This window comes from Seriola aureovittata, chromosome 21 (assembly GCF_021018895.1).
Source record: "Seriola aureovittata isolate HTS-2021-v1 ecotype China chromosome 21, ASM2101889v1, whole genome shotgun sequence".
NCBI classification, from domain to species: Eukaryota; Metazoa; Chordata; class Actinopteri; order Carangiformes; family Carangidae; genus Seriola; species Seriola aureovittata.
In genome coordinates, this window is record NC_079384.1 from 5,347,119 (window position 1) to 5,361,975 (window position 14,857).

Consider the following 14,857-nt stretch of genomic DNA (forward strand, 5'->3'; position numbering starts at 1 on the left):
TATTTGTTCCATCTCCTGCGGAAATTGGTTTACCCACATGGCTTGGCTGTCTTTTTCACCTCAAGTCTCGGGTGGGAAATGACAGCCTTGTGAATTCCCAAAATAAAGCAAAAATAAACGTGGGGAAATTTGCTGGGAAAAAAATGAAGACAAGTCAATAACCTCCCTTTATTTATCTGGAATTCACACAAATTTAATTGAGCTTCAGCATTCGCAGCCTCCGGGATCCTTCCACATGTTGATCTGGAAAGACAAATTGTAAGTTAAATTACGATATAAAAACCCAAAACTAAACTGTACAGGCCGTTAGCTCCCCAGCTAAAATAAACCACTGTTGCTCATTAATACAACAGAGTTTGTGTAGGCTCCATCTCATGTGTAATGACAAAAATCTAGTATGGTACAACATTTACCACTGTTTTCCTTGTCTGTCATGAAGCACCGTCTTCTCTTTTTTGCACCAACACTCTCTCTCTCCGCATCGTCTCATGCGGGAGAGGGAATGGCTCCCCACATGGTCCCAAAGTGCTCTTAGCTTCTTCACTGGTCCACCCACAGCCGCTGAGAGCAAGGTGTGAATTAACATGAACAGTCATTACCACCCTGGTCCCATTCTGCCTGGCCAGCATATGTGTCAGATGGTGCCTCCATATGCGGAGTGTGAGCAACATGGTGGTTGTCTCATTTGGGTGTGACAAAGAAGAAGATTGGATTTTCCAGTTTTAAAAGTTGAATTGTTGAGATGTTTGGTAACTGGTTATCCTAATTCTAATAAATCCCCATTTTCTTTGGAAATACTTATCATGAGTCATTAGTGGCTGCTTGTTTATCCATTTAGCCTCATTTTGTTTTTTATACATGTTAAATACAAACAATAACATATGTGGAGGCTTAAAGGCATCTTTACCGGAGCTCGGATGAGTAACCAAAGTAATAACTATGGAAGCCTACAGGGACTATATTCAAATGATAATGTAATTCAACAATAGCATTTTAATTTTCCACATATGTATGTGTTATTTGAGTAAAAATGAAAATGAAAATGCAATAAACCAATTAGCATTTTCATGTTCACATACTTGGAAAAGCTGTTTGACATATCATTTTCAAAGTCTTAACCTGGTTTACAATGGACAATATAGCTAAATGCAATTTGCAAAACATCTATTGCGTTTTCATTTACATGTCACCACGCTCTTTTGCGGTTAAAATGAAAATGAAAATGCAATTTTATAACAATCTGAAAATGAAAATGGCACTTGACATTTCATTTTCAAAGTCTTAAGCTGCTCTTTTCAATCTTTTCGAACTTTGATAAGAAATTGTAATAATTCTACATATTATTCTTTCAGTAACAACTTGGTATGTAAAATCCCAGCATAATCTTAGTCCTTTTTATATTACAATTCTCAAGTATCTTGCACAACTCAGCTTGTATGTAATATGATATACCTATGTTTATTCCAGGAAAAGGTGTTCTGTGTACACATGCTCTTTTTCAACATTCAGTCTGTTAACCTTTTGTAAACTACTCACTAACAAATGGCTCCCAGCTACCATCTCTCTCCATCTCATCCTGCCTCCTCCCCACCTTCGCCCTCTGTTCTCTGGGACACCTTAAGTATCCGTCATAAATGTTGCAAGGCAGGATCACTTTTCTAAATGGTAAAAAGATGTGTAGGAGGTTACTCATGGGAGGGCAGGGAATCATTGAAACCTTCTTTATGTGGTTTCATTACACTAACTGCTGAATCATACTTATCTTATAGGCCTCAGTTGCTTTCACTGTCTCTTTTCATTCCGTCAGCAACGACATAAATGTACTTATTGCCTCTAATGGGCATAAACAAGCGAGAATCAACTTTCTCTATTTCTTTGTATATTAGTACATTAGTGACAAAGTTTGCAACCTTTTGAATGGCATTTTCCCATTATGCATAATGCTCTCCTCTTTACCTAGAACACAAATTATGCTGTTATTTTACTCTGTGACCACTTTTGATCTTTCTTGCAGCCACGTAGCTTCTGCCCTTGGAAGAGCAATAACAGCACAAAATTAATACCTAACCAGAAAGTAGCAGAACAGATAGAAACTGGCAAACTACCCTTTGGACTACTGTACTTCACTTCATGACGCTTAAATTCGCAGCAAGTTGCAGCTGCTGATTAATGCCAGTAAACTTCTAAATATAGTTCTCGGCTGCAACTAACACAATTATATGTTGATTTAGAGACATTTGTGTTAAAGAACTCACCAGTTCTTGCAGATAATTATACAGTAAGATACGGTGGAGAAGTCTGTGAGGGAGATCTCAATAGAGATGGGAGATGATGTACTCACATGACAAAGACATACGTGGACATTAGCTCAAGAACGCCACAAGCTTCGGCACATAAGAAGGAGGAGGGGCGAGATGAAGGGAGCGTTGATGAGAGAGTATTAGCAGCAGTGTGTCAAGTTACAAAGGCAGCACAGAAGAATGAACATGACTGGAATGACAGTCATCTAGGCTAACAGCTGCTGTATGAGCCGCTGATTGGGAAATATAAATGGAGTAGCTGATGCAGATTAGCAGAGCGCATCATCAGGTGAACCTTCACATCAAGGTTTACCTTTTTTTTTCAGGTTTCTTTCTAAATGACACCAAGAAAATGCAAAGGAGCTGCAACCAAACGGTCCCTCTGGTGTCCCGGAGAGAAGGCAGGTGGCCTTGTTAATCACACCTCCTGTCAATGAGATGGATGTACACGCAGCCAGGCTCAGCCTCTTTTAAGGACTGCTTCTTCTCTCTCCATCATCTCTGCCCCTATGGTGTCTGAAGCTCTCTCTCTCTCTGCCTCTCACCTGCCCCTCATGTTCCATCCACAAGTAGTGCAACCCACTTTCACTCGACGCATGAGCTAGTCATCCGCCCAGGCTCTCATGTATGAGGAGACACGCACACAGGTTTGTATTAGTGTACTTGTAAGGGCCCCTGTCGACTCCATCTTCTCGACAGCAACTCCAAGAATTAATATCAAAACACTTCCTATCAGTTTTTATCAGAAACACAGAGGTAGTATGTTGTTTATACAGGTTAGTTAAATTCACTTCATGTGATGCATATTTAATTAATGATCATAATGATATAAAGAATCAAGGGCAGCGGTTCCTGCAGTGTTTTCCTCAGATTTCTAGCGTTGTCAGGACGTTTCATTTGCTCCATGAATATATAGACAGACTGACAGACAAAAACACACACACACACACACACACACACACACACATCCACATCCACAAACAACCTCCCTCCTTGCTATTATTAACTTCCTCATTTTGTCTGTTGCAAGAATTGGCTTTGGGAATAAATTTCCTTCTAGAGAGAGGGAGAGAGAGAGAGAGAGAGAGAGAGAGACAAAGCAAATGAAAAATTCACAATCTCAGTGATTTTATGTGTATGTGCGTGTGTGTGTGTGTGTGTGTGTGTGTGTGTGTGTGTGTGTGTGTGTGTGTGTGTGTGTGTGTGAGTTACAGCGAGAGATAGGAAAGAGTTTCCGCAATTGCACCCACAGTGATGGATGACTCATACATGGAACCAGCTGATGGACTGGGGCTGAATTTTTTATTTATTTTTTTTTCTCATTCACAGAATTTCTTTTCTGCGCGTCACTTTCCAGATGTCATGAATAATTCAGGACAACGTGTGTGGTTCTGTGTGTGGAGGAGAGATGAGGCTCAAGAGGGGAAATAGCTCCATATATCTGGTAACCTCCCCCTTCTTATGAAAATGTGAAATCAACCCTGGGATTGGAGATAGTCGTAGTGTGTGTGCATGTACTATATGTGTGTGTGCACAGGAAGTAATGAGGATCACTACTCTGCTCTACAAACGTGCGCTTCGCTCTGCATTACATGCCTGAGGTTGCAGCCGCAGGTGAGTGCTGACAGATTTCACTGCCTCTTCGTGTTTGTGTTCTTCTAGTTTCCACTCCCCGACCTCTAAACAGAGACGTCCAAAGAAATGCATCCAGGGTGAGTCGTTTGTGCCTGTCTGCGCCAAACTGTGTGTAGAATGAGGCAAAAGACTAACAAACATTTTTCATAGGAGATGCAAAGAAAGTCCTTTGTTGTTGATGAAGAAGTAAAATCAACAGAAATGCATTTGCTGAAAAATGAATGAAACAGTAACCTTTGGAGTCAAAGGCTGCCCATCCACTGAGATATCCCTCAAATGCCATTTGTGCTGTGGCTCAGATAAAAGCTCCCATCATGGCTGTCCGATCAAGAGATTATGTATTACTGCAAAATGCATTTCTTTGTTGATCTTTGGACAGAGTTTCAAGGAAATACAGAAGCCTATAGTTTGTATAGAAAAACAGTGCTTCAGTATGAATAACTGAGATACCATAATAATAATGCAATATACTGGATCTAATATGTTACATCCTGCACATTTAATCCATTCATTCAAAAAAGTGGTAAACAACCATAGACTGTATATGAAAGTAGGAAACAGACGGCTTCCTTCAAACCAGTGAAACAATGAAATGTTTAATTTTAAATAGATTAAAATAAATGGATGTTGGAATTTTATGCTGGTGTAACAACATTTTTAAAAAGTTCACTCATCTTTCATAATTGCCACTTGTTGTTTTTTTTTTGCTTCCCAGCATCAGATTTGAGCATGTCGAGTTGAACCAGCACTAAACACTCAATGCCTCGCTGTTTCGCAACCACTAAACCCGACACTCACGCACTCCACTCTCTTCTGACTCCATTAGAAAGAACACACTGGGAATTGAATTTTGCTCAGTGGTCACAAATGTGAATGTATCCAGAAGTTTGGCAACATAATCATCATGGTAACTGCAGGCAGTAGCATTTTCTAAGGGATAGAAATGAACCTCGATTAAACACAAAGGTGCTGATGCCTTCGTTTTCTCTGATCTGTTAATTAAAAATGTCTGGAACCAAATCTAAACTCGCAAAACCACAAGCATTAATATGATGCTGTTGTTGTTATGAGCTAACATCAGGCCCCGGCTTGCAGTCGGTTTGGAATAGAGTGGAACAGTTCATTAAAAATCCATCCCTTAAGTGTTGAACGGGGTAGTGGTCAGGGCTCTGTGGACACCAGTGAAGTGGCCAAAAAAAAATCTATTGATGCCCGTTCAATCCACCAGCTAATTTCGTTTTCCACATCACTCAGTGTTTTGCTGGCTTTCGCATTAAAAACAGATCCGCTGCCATGTTTTACATCAGCTATTCATGAGAATTACATATTACAAGAAGCAGCCTTTATGTCTATTTAACTCATACTCCAACAGGTTTGCACACATTTAGTGTCAGTTTCTCATACATGTTATGAATATATTTCCTGCTAGTGTCTTACAACAGGTTAACTTGTCTGTATAGTAAAATAACAAACAGCTAGGCGCTGGAGAGGGAGGAAACCCTGGTGACAGTCCTCTCCTAAAATACCAGGTGAGTGGGTGAATCTTCAGATAGTCTGTGAGATTTTTTTCCTACCTGCCTCTAAGATTTGCTTCAGTGTGTTGCCCTGACTGACTGAACCACAGTAACAGAGATCATGTTGTATAGAGAGTGATGAATGTCGCTCCGCTCTGTTCAGTGTGTCAGGTGGAAGGCCAACAAATCTGCCCCGAAATGCTGAAGGGCCTCCTCTTTCAAAATATATAGTGTTTGAATCAGTCCCTTTATAAAAGCCTTCTAAGTGTTATTGATTTAGTAATGAATCCGCAATCTGTCTTTTCCGTCTCCTCTCGCTCTTCTTTGTCCCACTCTCTTGCTTCCTCTTCTCCTATTGCACAGAAATTCAATCAATTCAGCGACTTATTCCACCAATGGGAGTGATGCAAATCGGCGCTACGGTGACGCTAGTTTGTCTACTTTTGTCAATACAATCAAATAATCAATACAACAGCAGATGTAGAATTACATAATCACGAGTTGCAGAACCTTCAAATGCGGATCTTATATCTGAACTAGGTGTTTGGTGTCCGCTGCTTTATTCATGCTTCACCATCAGCGGCTCATTCATCAGCTGCTTGGCTTCCAGCTGACATGTGTGACTCCAATCAGATTTATGCGTGCAGCCATTAATGCTCCAATGCACCAACCTTATACACACCTCGCACAGGTTTATTGTTGCTTTGGCTATATAAAGCTTCAACGCGTATGTGTGTTTTCGCCGCAGTGGATTAGCTCTCTCAGCAGTCCTTGTTGTTGCTAAGCTTCTTCAAGAGCCCCCCCTCAGAGGCCAGATGTAACTGCGTAAAGATTTTCTATAATGGATCGATGCCTTGATGTGTTTTTGGACTCAACGGACAAAAGCTGCTAATTGGAAATTCAAGCTAATTTGCCACACCTTTCTAATAGTGTTTACCACTGTAATGAAGTTAAGTAGCTTTTTTTTTTGTCTTCCTGCTGCTTTCTGTTTCCCTTGCAGCAGCACATTACTGTAACTGTAGTTTGTTTTTTGTTTTGTTTTATCGGGACAGTTTATCATGACAGCAGACCCAAAAGTATTCCTTTTTCCATCATTTGCATCTCTGCGTTTACAGTAGTGCTAAAGGATGGCACTGAAGATTGAAACTAGAGAAGAGCTTGGTGACTCATCCCAGGACCCTGCAAGCCCCCCCCCCCCCCCCCCCCCCCACACACACACACACACACACACACACAAACTGTGTCATCCCCTCCCTTTTTTCTACGTCGATGCCCAAAGCACAGGCTAATTTCTCATCTTATCTCACCCCCAGCCCTCTCTAGTCATTACGTTATCTCCTCATCCCTCCTTCCCCTCTACCTCTGCCTCCCAGTCCTACTCAAACCCTCACTCGTTCATTTTCCCATCTCCTCCCGAGTCTGGTGGTCTGTCAGCCCAGGAGAAATGCTTTCAAAGGGTGCAGAATGACTCAGCTCATGTTCCTCCTGAAGGTCACTGCTAACACATACCAATGGTAGTGTGGCCAGACGGCCGGTGTCTGGACTGGGAGGATGACACGAGGGCAACAGCATTACAGGGAACCAGCAGACAGCCTCGCTCTTCCTGCGGCCGGTGAGGGCAGGTGGCAGCTGGTGGAACAGATACTTGTGGCACGCACAAACACTCAGGGAGCGATGGCTGACATATACAATACATTGTGTACATACTGTGTATGCTTGTATATGTTTACACATTTCTAATGCCTGCAATGAATGAAAAGAGTAGGGTGCACCACACTGATGCAATCCAAGAGTAAAAGGTCATTTTTGTGATGAGATCAGTTCACTTGAGCCAGATGTATTTACTGACATAGATATATTATGATCCTTAAATAAGACTGATGTAAACTGTGTTATGTCTGCCCCGTTCAGGCCATAACAAATCACCACAGTGACATTTCAATTCAGGAAGAAATGTATAATGGAAAACTCGACATAAACCAACCATGATGTGTGAGGTCAGCGTGCAGTGGTGAAGTGTGGGTATGAAACCAGCATTTAGGTGTCATAGTTAGCTGGTATCAGCTCAGGTAGGAGAGGTGGACCCGTATACAGACACTGGCCTTGTAGCTCTGAGTACAGGCGTGAACACACGTTTCAGAGCCGGTCTGGACCACACTGAAGGACCGCCCACTCAAACTGACAGTTTCATTATGAACCTAAAATACTTTGACACTTCTCACATTGTTTCCCACACACTGATATATTTGTTGCGGCCCACCATAACATCAACACTGACCCCCACATATTGACTCGCCCCCACTCTCTCTCTCACACACACAGACACATTGACAACACACCCATCTGTAATAGTCAGACTGACTAATAACAACAGCGTGTTTGGTCTTTGCAGCGTGTTTGGTCTTTGCAGACAGAAATGATGCACATGTTCATCTGTATATAGAGCGGGGAGGTGAGATCTGATCACGAGTGGTCATTCATGTGGAGACTCATTCTAATGCCAGGTGTGAACTGAGGCACTTATAGCTTACCACCTGTGATTGAATCACCCAAGATGCCAGGTGTGAACAAGGCCACTGAGGCAGGGTGGTGGCGTCAAGGCTGGGAGGCTGGCTGGGAATCAAGGGTGTCCTTCGAAAGACTCTGCTGGGTCTTTTATTCGGTCGGATCATTCAGTTACGGTTTGCTGATATCAGCGCAGGCAGGGTGGAACCCAAATTGTTTGATTGATGAAAACGCAGAACAAACAGGAACAGGAACGAAAGCAGATGATCGGACACTGAGTGGGGAAAAAAAGGGCTGATGTTAGTAGCGGCCTGGGTAATGAGGGGACTGGGCTCAGATGTGTGAGTGGGAGGAGAAGGCGAGATGAGTGAAGATGAGAAACAGGTGAGCAGGTGAATATGGAGACAGGAAATAAGTCATAAGACATCTGGGGGGGTGAAGGGGAAAACATCCTCGATAGCAAAATGTAACTGAGTCTGGCCAATATATTTTCACATCTGGGTTTGTTATCCTCCAGTGTTGACAGCCAAGAAGATTTTCTGTGTGCATCAGGATTGGTCCAGATGTGCAAGTAACATCTGTCAGTCATGCTGTTTGTGGGCCAGACTTCTGGGACGGCCAGGGAGAAATGAAAAGGAGCTCAGATAATGGGCCGAGGATGAACCGAGGGGCAGACAGTGATACTAAGACTACATGTGGCATGAACAAAGGATGAACTAAATACAATCAGTGCCTGAAACCCACCAGCCTGTGAGGCGGGAAAGAGAAGCAAACCGGCTCAGATGAACTGCCAGACACGAGGCCGATCTGTGAGTGAGGTCGGAGGGACTAAGGTGTCAGAGAGGACCTAAAAGAGGGAAGCAGAAGAAGAGCAGAACAGCAGGTGTTGTCACACAGCCCGGGGGCCATCATAACTGAGAAATGTTTGAGCTGGTAATCATACTAACCACAGCTTTCTGCTTTAACAGCCTTGTAGAAATCTTTACTCTTTGGGAAATAGAATTATTCTCTTTCTTGCCAAGAGTTAGATGAGAGGAAAACAAAACATGAAAAACAAAATTATCAGTCCTTTGAGCAAAACGCCTACAAATGACAACAACAACAAAAAAAGGCTAAAGATGGAAGAGCTCCAATGATGATGGAGTTGTTGACGAAATTTTGGTTTTATCTGCTGGACACATTTTTTGCTCACACACGCATACTGACTTCCTGGAGGATGTCACTGCACACGATTTAAAAAGGTTTTATAATGAGTAAAAAAAACTAAGCAAGATAAAATGTGTTCATGTGTGAGTTTTATAGAGGCGTCGACGGCCAGACAGGCGAGCCCAAAATCAAGGTGAGGCACCGCGCCGCTCCAGAACATTCCCAAAAAACATGTCGACAGCTTCTGTATGCAACATTATTACCTCAGTGACAGTTCCTAACAAGTAACAGGAGTTTTACCCACTATAACTTTTAACAAGACTCCAGACCTCTCCTCTGCGTATCTTCCAATTAATGCAAATTAAGGGGGGGCCGAGCAGTGGCCAGGTGCTGGAAACCTCAACACCACTATTTCCTTTCCTTTCTTTCCCTCTTACAAGACGCTCATTATCAAGCAGAAACCAAATGTCTCATGAAAAAAGGTTATTAGCTGTATTGCATGCACATTCACTCACTCACCACATCCTGTATAACAGATAGTAGTGAGTAGTTAATTGAAATTTCAGATAATCATCATCTCAAGGTGGATTATATAGTAAATATGGAGCCATTTTGGAAACAGCCATGATGAACGGCGTTTTAGGGCAATTGTAAGTGAAAAAAGGTAATAAATGGTGGATCCAATGGAGGGGGGTTAATCTTCTGTGAAATAATCCTGACATTAAATGTCTGAGAAAAAAACTCACAATTTCATTAGAATCCATCCACTGAGACTTCCAGTGCGCTGAAGAGTATCTCTCCTCCTGATTAGTAAAGTAGGAGTAACTCCCACTTCATAGTTACTGTTGCTTCACCACATTTAAAAAAAAAAAAAAAGATTTCTAAAGGAATGGATCCTTGTTTCCATACGGATGTGCAGAATCAGGCTTATAGTTTTAATTCTATCCAGCAACCTTCACTTTGCGTCACTTCAAAATGACAACCGTTGCTAGCAGAGTTTAATTAAGCTAATGTCAGCTGTTGAAAACCCCCCTGTCTCTGACTGAAGAAACTGGCTTTAAAAGAAAAGATGCAAACATGCACTTGATCACATTAAAAGAGGAAAAGCTTTCAGGAGGAGGACCAATTTGTTTGGTGAATATTTCTGCAGCAGCTCAGACTGGGGTTGAGTGGAAATTGTTTTGTTTTGTTTTGGGTTTTTTTTTCAAGGCCCTTTGAAATGAAAAATACTTTCCAGCTTTGAATCCTGTGTCCCTGTGTTGTTCATTAATCTCTTGTTATATGCCAAATATAGATATAGGCTATGTAAAAAATAAATAATAACATCTTTTTTTCCTCTTCTAAAACAGTTTTAAATGTTTGATAACTCATCCTGCACTCAGACGCCGGCTTTGGATCTCAGCATAGAGCCTCACTCCTAAACATCATGGTACTTCTTCTTCTTCAGCCGTTCGATCGGATTCATCAGTAAAATCCACAGGTGTAGGAGAAGGTCAGCGCTACATGCTGCTGTAAACGCCAATCAATACCTCCTTGGCAAACATGTAAATATGCATGAATCAAATAACACTCTGACATCTGTGTCATGGTGACTCTAATGTAACCCTACCCCCGCAAAATAATGTAGTATCGAATGCTCCTCGGCCTTTGAAGCCGGGGCACTAGTGGCCGACCTGTAGTTCACACATGAATCATGTATGAGACCAGCTGACAATGCATTATGGCAAGCTCATAAATAAATTAATTAAACTGCTACAACGAGGTGAAACAGCAATAAGGACATGATATTCCACATGAATTGTTTCAATAAAACCTCATTTACATCCAAAGTTTGGACAAATCAGTCGCTTTTAACTTTGACGACATGAGCAGTGTTATTCATGATGTATTATATATTCTTCACCGCTGGCAACAATATGAGCAAAATTAGATAATTAAATTCTTGTTTCCTTGCATGAACATAAGTTACACTTCTTAATATTAATGTTAACAATCAATGTTTCCGTCCCTCGTTCCATTTACCAGGGGCACCAGATCAAAAGTCTAGGACATCAGCTCATCTCTCCTTGCTAGCTTGCTTTCTAACAGATACATACATGTATTTTTATGGTTATATTTGACTTTTTGCCGCTGTATGCTGACACGTTTTACCTAAGATTTTAAAGTCGGTGATCTGGGAATGAAACCTTTTTGCTACAGAGTTCTGGCTCGGAATCTGAGCTACATGATAAAAGCTGTGTAAATGCAAAAATATTGCCTCTGCACCTTTACAATGTCATAGTGCAGAGACAAACACGTTTGGTCCCAGCAGAAAACCACCTCTCCCAGCTGGTGCAGATGGGCCAAATCCCCATTATGTTGCGCTGATGAGCGCTATGGCCAATTTGGATGAAAATCAGCTATTATAGTGCTTGCCAGGTGCCTCATTCTCTTCACAATGACTATCATTCACCGCTAAATCCATTCTCTCCCATTGAGGGGTGATGAGGAGACAGATGGGGGTGATTTTTCCTCCATCATCCTGTCAGAGTATCCAGAGGAACCTGCAGAGGTGCCGCCCTGGGAGCTGCACACCTGCTGTAAGTTCCCTGTCCCTGGACACATAGCATTAGTCATATCCCTCGAAATGCCCTGGGCTTCCCCTGGGTGCCAGTCATTTTGTGAGCATGAGTAAGCATCCATTTACCCAACAGCACACACAACATATTCAAAGTATTCAGCGACATGACATTTTTTTTTTTATCATTCCATTTACTTCTTAATTTTTTCTTCCTCTGTTTATCTGTTTTCATCTTGTTCTTATTAGAGCGCCAATAAGGCCATCAGGAAATCAGTGCTCCGGTTAAATCACATTACTTTCTCCCTAAAGTCCCTGAGTGATGCACGCTGACATTACCGCCGTCAGACACACAGATCAGGGCCCCGAGGGAAGAGAGCTGTTAATGAAAGTTACCCCCCCCCCCTCAGCTCTCTCTCTCTCTCCTCTCTCTCTCTCTCTCTCACACACACACACACAGACAGTTTTTAAGGGGTGTAGAGCGGTGCGCCTGATCCAGTTTCAAAATTCCTACCTGCTATAAAACAGCACTTTTTATCTTGCAATCATTGAATTATGTGAGGACTTTATTAGTGCTTACAGAATAAAAAAAAAGGATCATGAATACATTCATAGTGGGGGGGGGGGGGGGTTACATTATATTTACGTTATACCCCGGCCACGGTTTGGGCAGGTGTCCACCTACATAATCATACATCAAGACAGACGTAGCTCCGATTACTTTTATAACTGCTCTAAATCAGTGGCTGGTGGTCCGGCCTGTGAGTCTGCTGAAGTAAGAGACACATAAAGCAAAGACACTCGCTGCGCTGTCCAAAAGAAAAACAATCAGGAGGTTTTTCTCCCTTGGTTGGAGGCCGTGGTATGAAGCACTTTTCTCTCCACTCATTTTGAGTTGGCTCCCAAGTTGGTGAAATGCTCCTTCAATAAGTTTCCAGACGACAAATCTCCTTTCAAACTTTTCACTCACAGTCTCTCACAGAGATGACACTGACAAACTGGTGGCATATACAGTTAATTAATTCAGTTAGTTAATGAGTTAATTAACTTATCAGTTGGTGTTCTGTGACCTGTTAGAGCGCAACCACCACTTCTCTTTCAGGTAACATTAAGTGAACTGCGCTTGAAGAAATATAAGCGATTTATTTTACTGAGTTGCTTCAATAAAGATAAATATTCATTCAAATGCAAAACGCTTTAACAAATGTTGTTTTTTATTTACAATTCAGATTTGATTTGATCTTGAACAGCTGCTCATTAAGCAGAAGCGCAGTGAGGCAGATTGTGGTGATGATGTCATCTGATGACAAATCCTGTAGTCGCTCCCCACTGACGAAATATAATGCAATTATCTGATTCACTGCCGGGAGGCCTCCATTCAAATGAAACTCATTCTAGGTATAATGTTGAAAACACAATCTCTTTTAAGTAGCTACATTTGAAAAAGTAAGTATCACCTGTTGACGTCATCATGTGAATGTGTTGCTCCAATTTCTGTCAAGAGTTAAAAGGACTGTTATTGTGTTGATTTTGTTTACTAGAAATGCATCCGACAAAAACTGCAAACCAAAACTACTGTAGTTAGATAATAAATCTGATCGAATCTGTTGAATCTTCTGTTGATCAGTTATCAGACTTAATGATTTATGTTGTGCAGCTCCTGGACGAGGCCTCCTGCTGTGGGAGGACACATAAAGCCGGTTATGGCTCCGACTCAACACCAAGCTCTTCAGGAGACACACTGGTGTTGTTAATGAGAGGCACAATCATGTGCCCCCCCCCAGACAGATTGAGATTGATATTGATCTGCTAATTTCTTTCTTGGACAGATCACAAATAAATGCATTTTTCAAACTGAAATTGAATTATTTCTTGAAGTGACTTTAAGTGAGATTTTCCCTTTAAACCTTCAGACTTATCATTTGTAAAAAACATTAAAATTATGCATGAGTTTGTTTTTCCTAAACCATCATGTGGCAACTAAATCCCAGCATTCAGCAACTGATAACAATTAAAATAATAACCATGGAACCATGTTTAGTTTGTCCCCGGCTGATGGTTTAATATACTGAGCTGTGTGTTCTGAGCCCCCCCCCCCCGTTCCCAAGACAAAAGGTCAAACAGTAATAATGACTCAATTTCTCCCCGCTATCTGCTCACAGACGTTCAGGTCGGCCTGTGTCGCTGCTGACGATCAGGCTCTGTGGCAGGTCCACTGTGACCCGCTGTCTGCTTCATAATAGCATCATCAGCCAGTGTTGTTGTGAAGGGGCGCAGACAGACTGCGGCTCTTCCACAGCTTTTATGATACAAACTATTCTTGTCCACGGCATACGCGTGTAGGCGCGTCCTCAAAAACACTCCAAAAGGCACAAAGACATCAGCATCTGATATTGATTTTATTTTCGGCCTATAAAACGATGTTATGCTTCAGTTTTCATGTCTTCTGCTCTCTCTCGGGTGATGGGCAACATCTTCCCGTGTTTTCATAGAAACAGACAGGAATTGCAATTAAAAGGTAAGACTCTTACCTCCCCCGGTACATCTACACAGCCACTTCTGGTTGCCAAAGGAAACCTGCACTCTACAGTCAAACAGGAAGACGCAAACAAACGCATCAGGCTTAAACATTATGACTTCCTTTAAGCAACCAGAAAAGACTCCGGAGCACCACTTAGTACCAGAAAAAACATGAACAGGTACACCTCTTTGAATAGGTACATCAAGTATACATGAATACAACGTACGTCTTTCATGAAAACAAAACATAATACAGTATCGTCTCCCATCCCTGATTCAATCACAGAAAAAAGGCATCTTCAGAACTACGTGTTAGGGACTGAATACTGAGTTCTGGATCAGTTTTGGCTAAAGGTCACTCATAGGAAGTGACATTCAAAGAAGCAGCAACTATTGGCTCACAGTGGGCTGGTACCTTTTGGGGATTTTACTGTAGTTTGAGTTTAGTTTGTTATTTTCCATTTCCCCTTGCTGATCTAAGGGTCTCCTGGCTGAAGCCTCTGAGAGTGGCATCAAACTTATGGTCTGACTCTTGGAAAGCAAACACATGAGCACATTTCTATTTTTTATCAGTTTAGTATATATCCTGTTTCCTGTTGTGATTTAAAAAACAGTTTCAGACAAGATTGCTATTGTTTTTATAGCCACGCTCTCAAACACACGAAAAACCCACTTGTTTG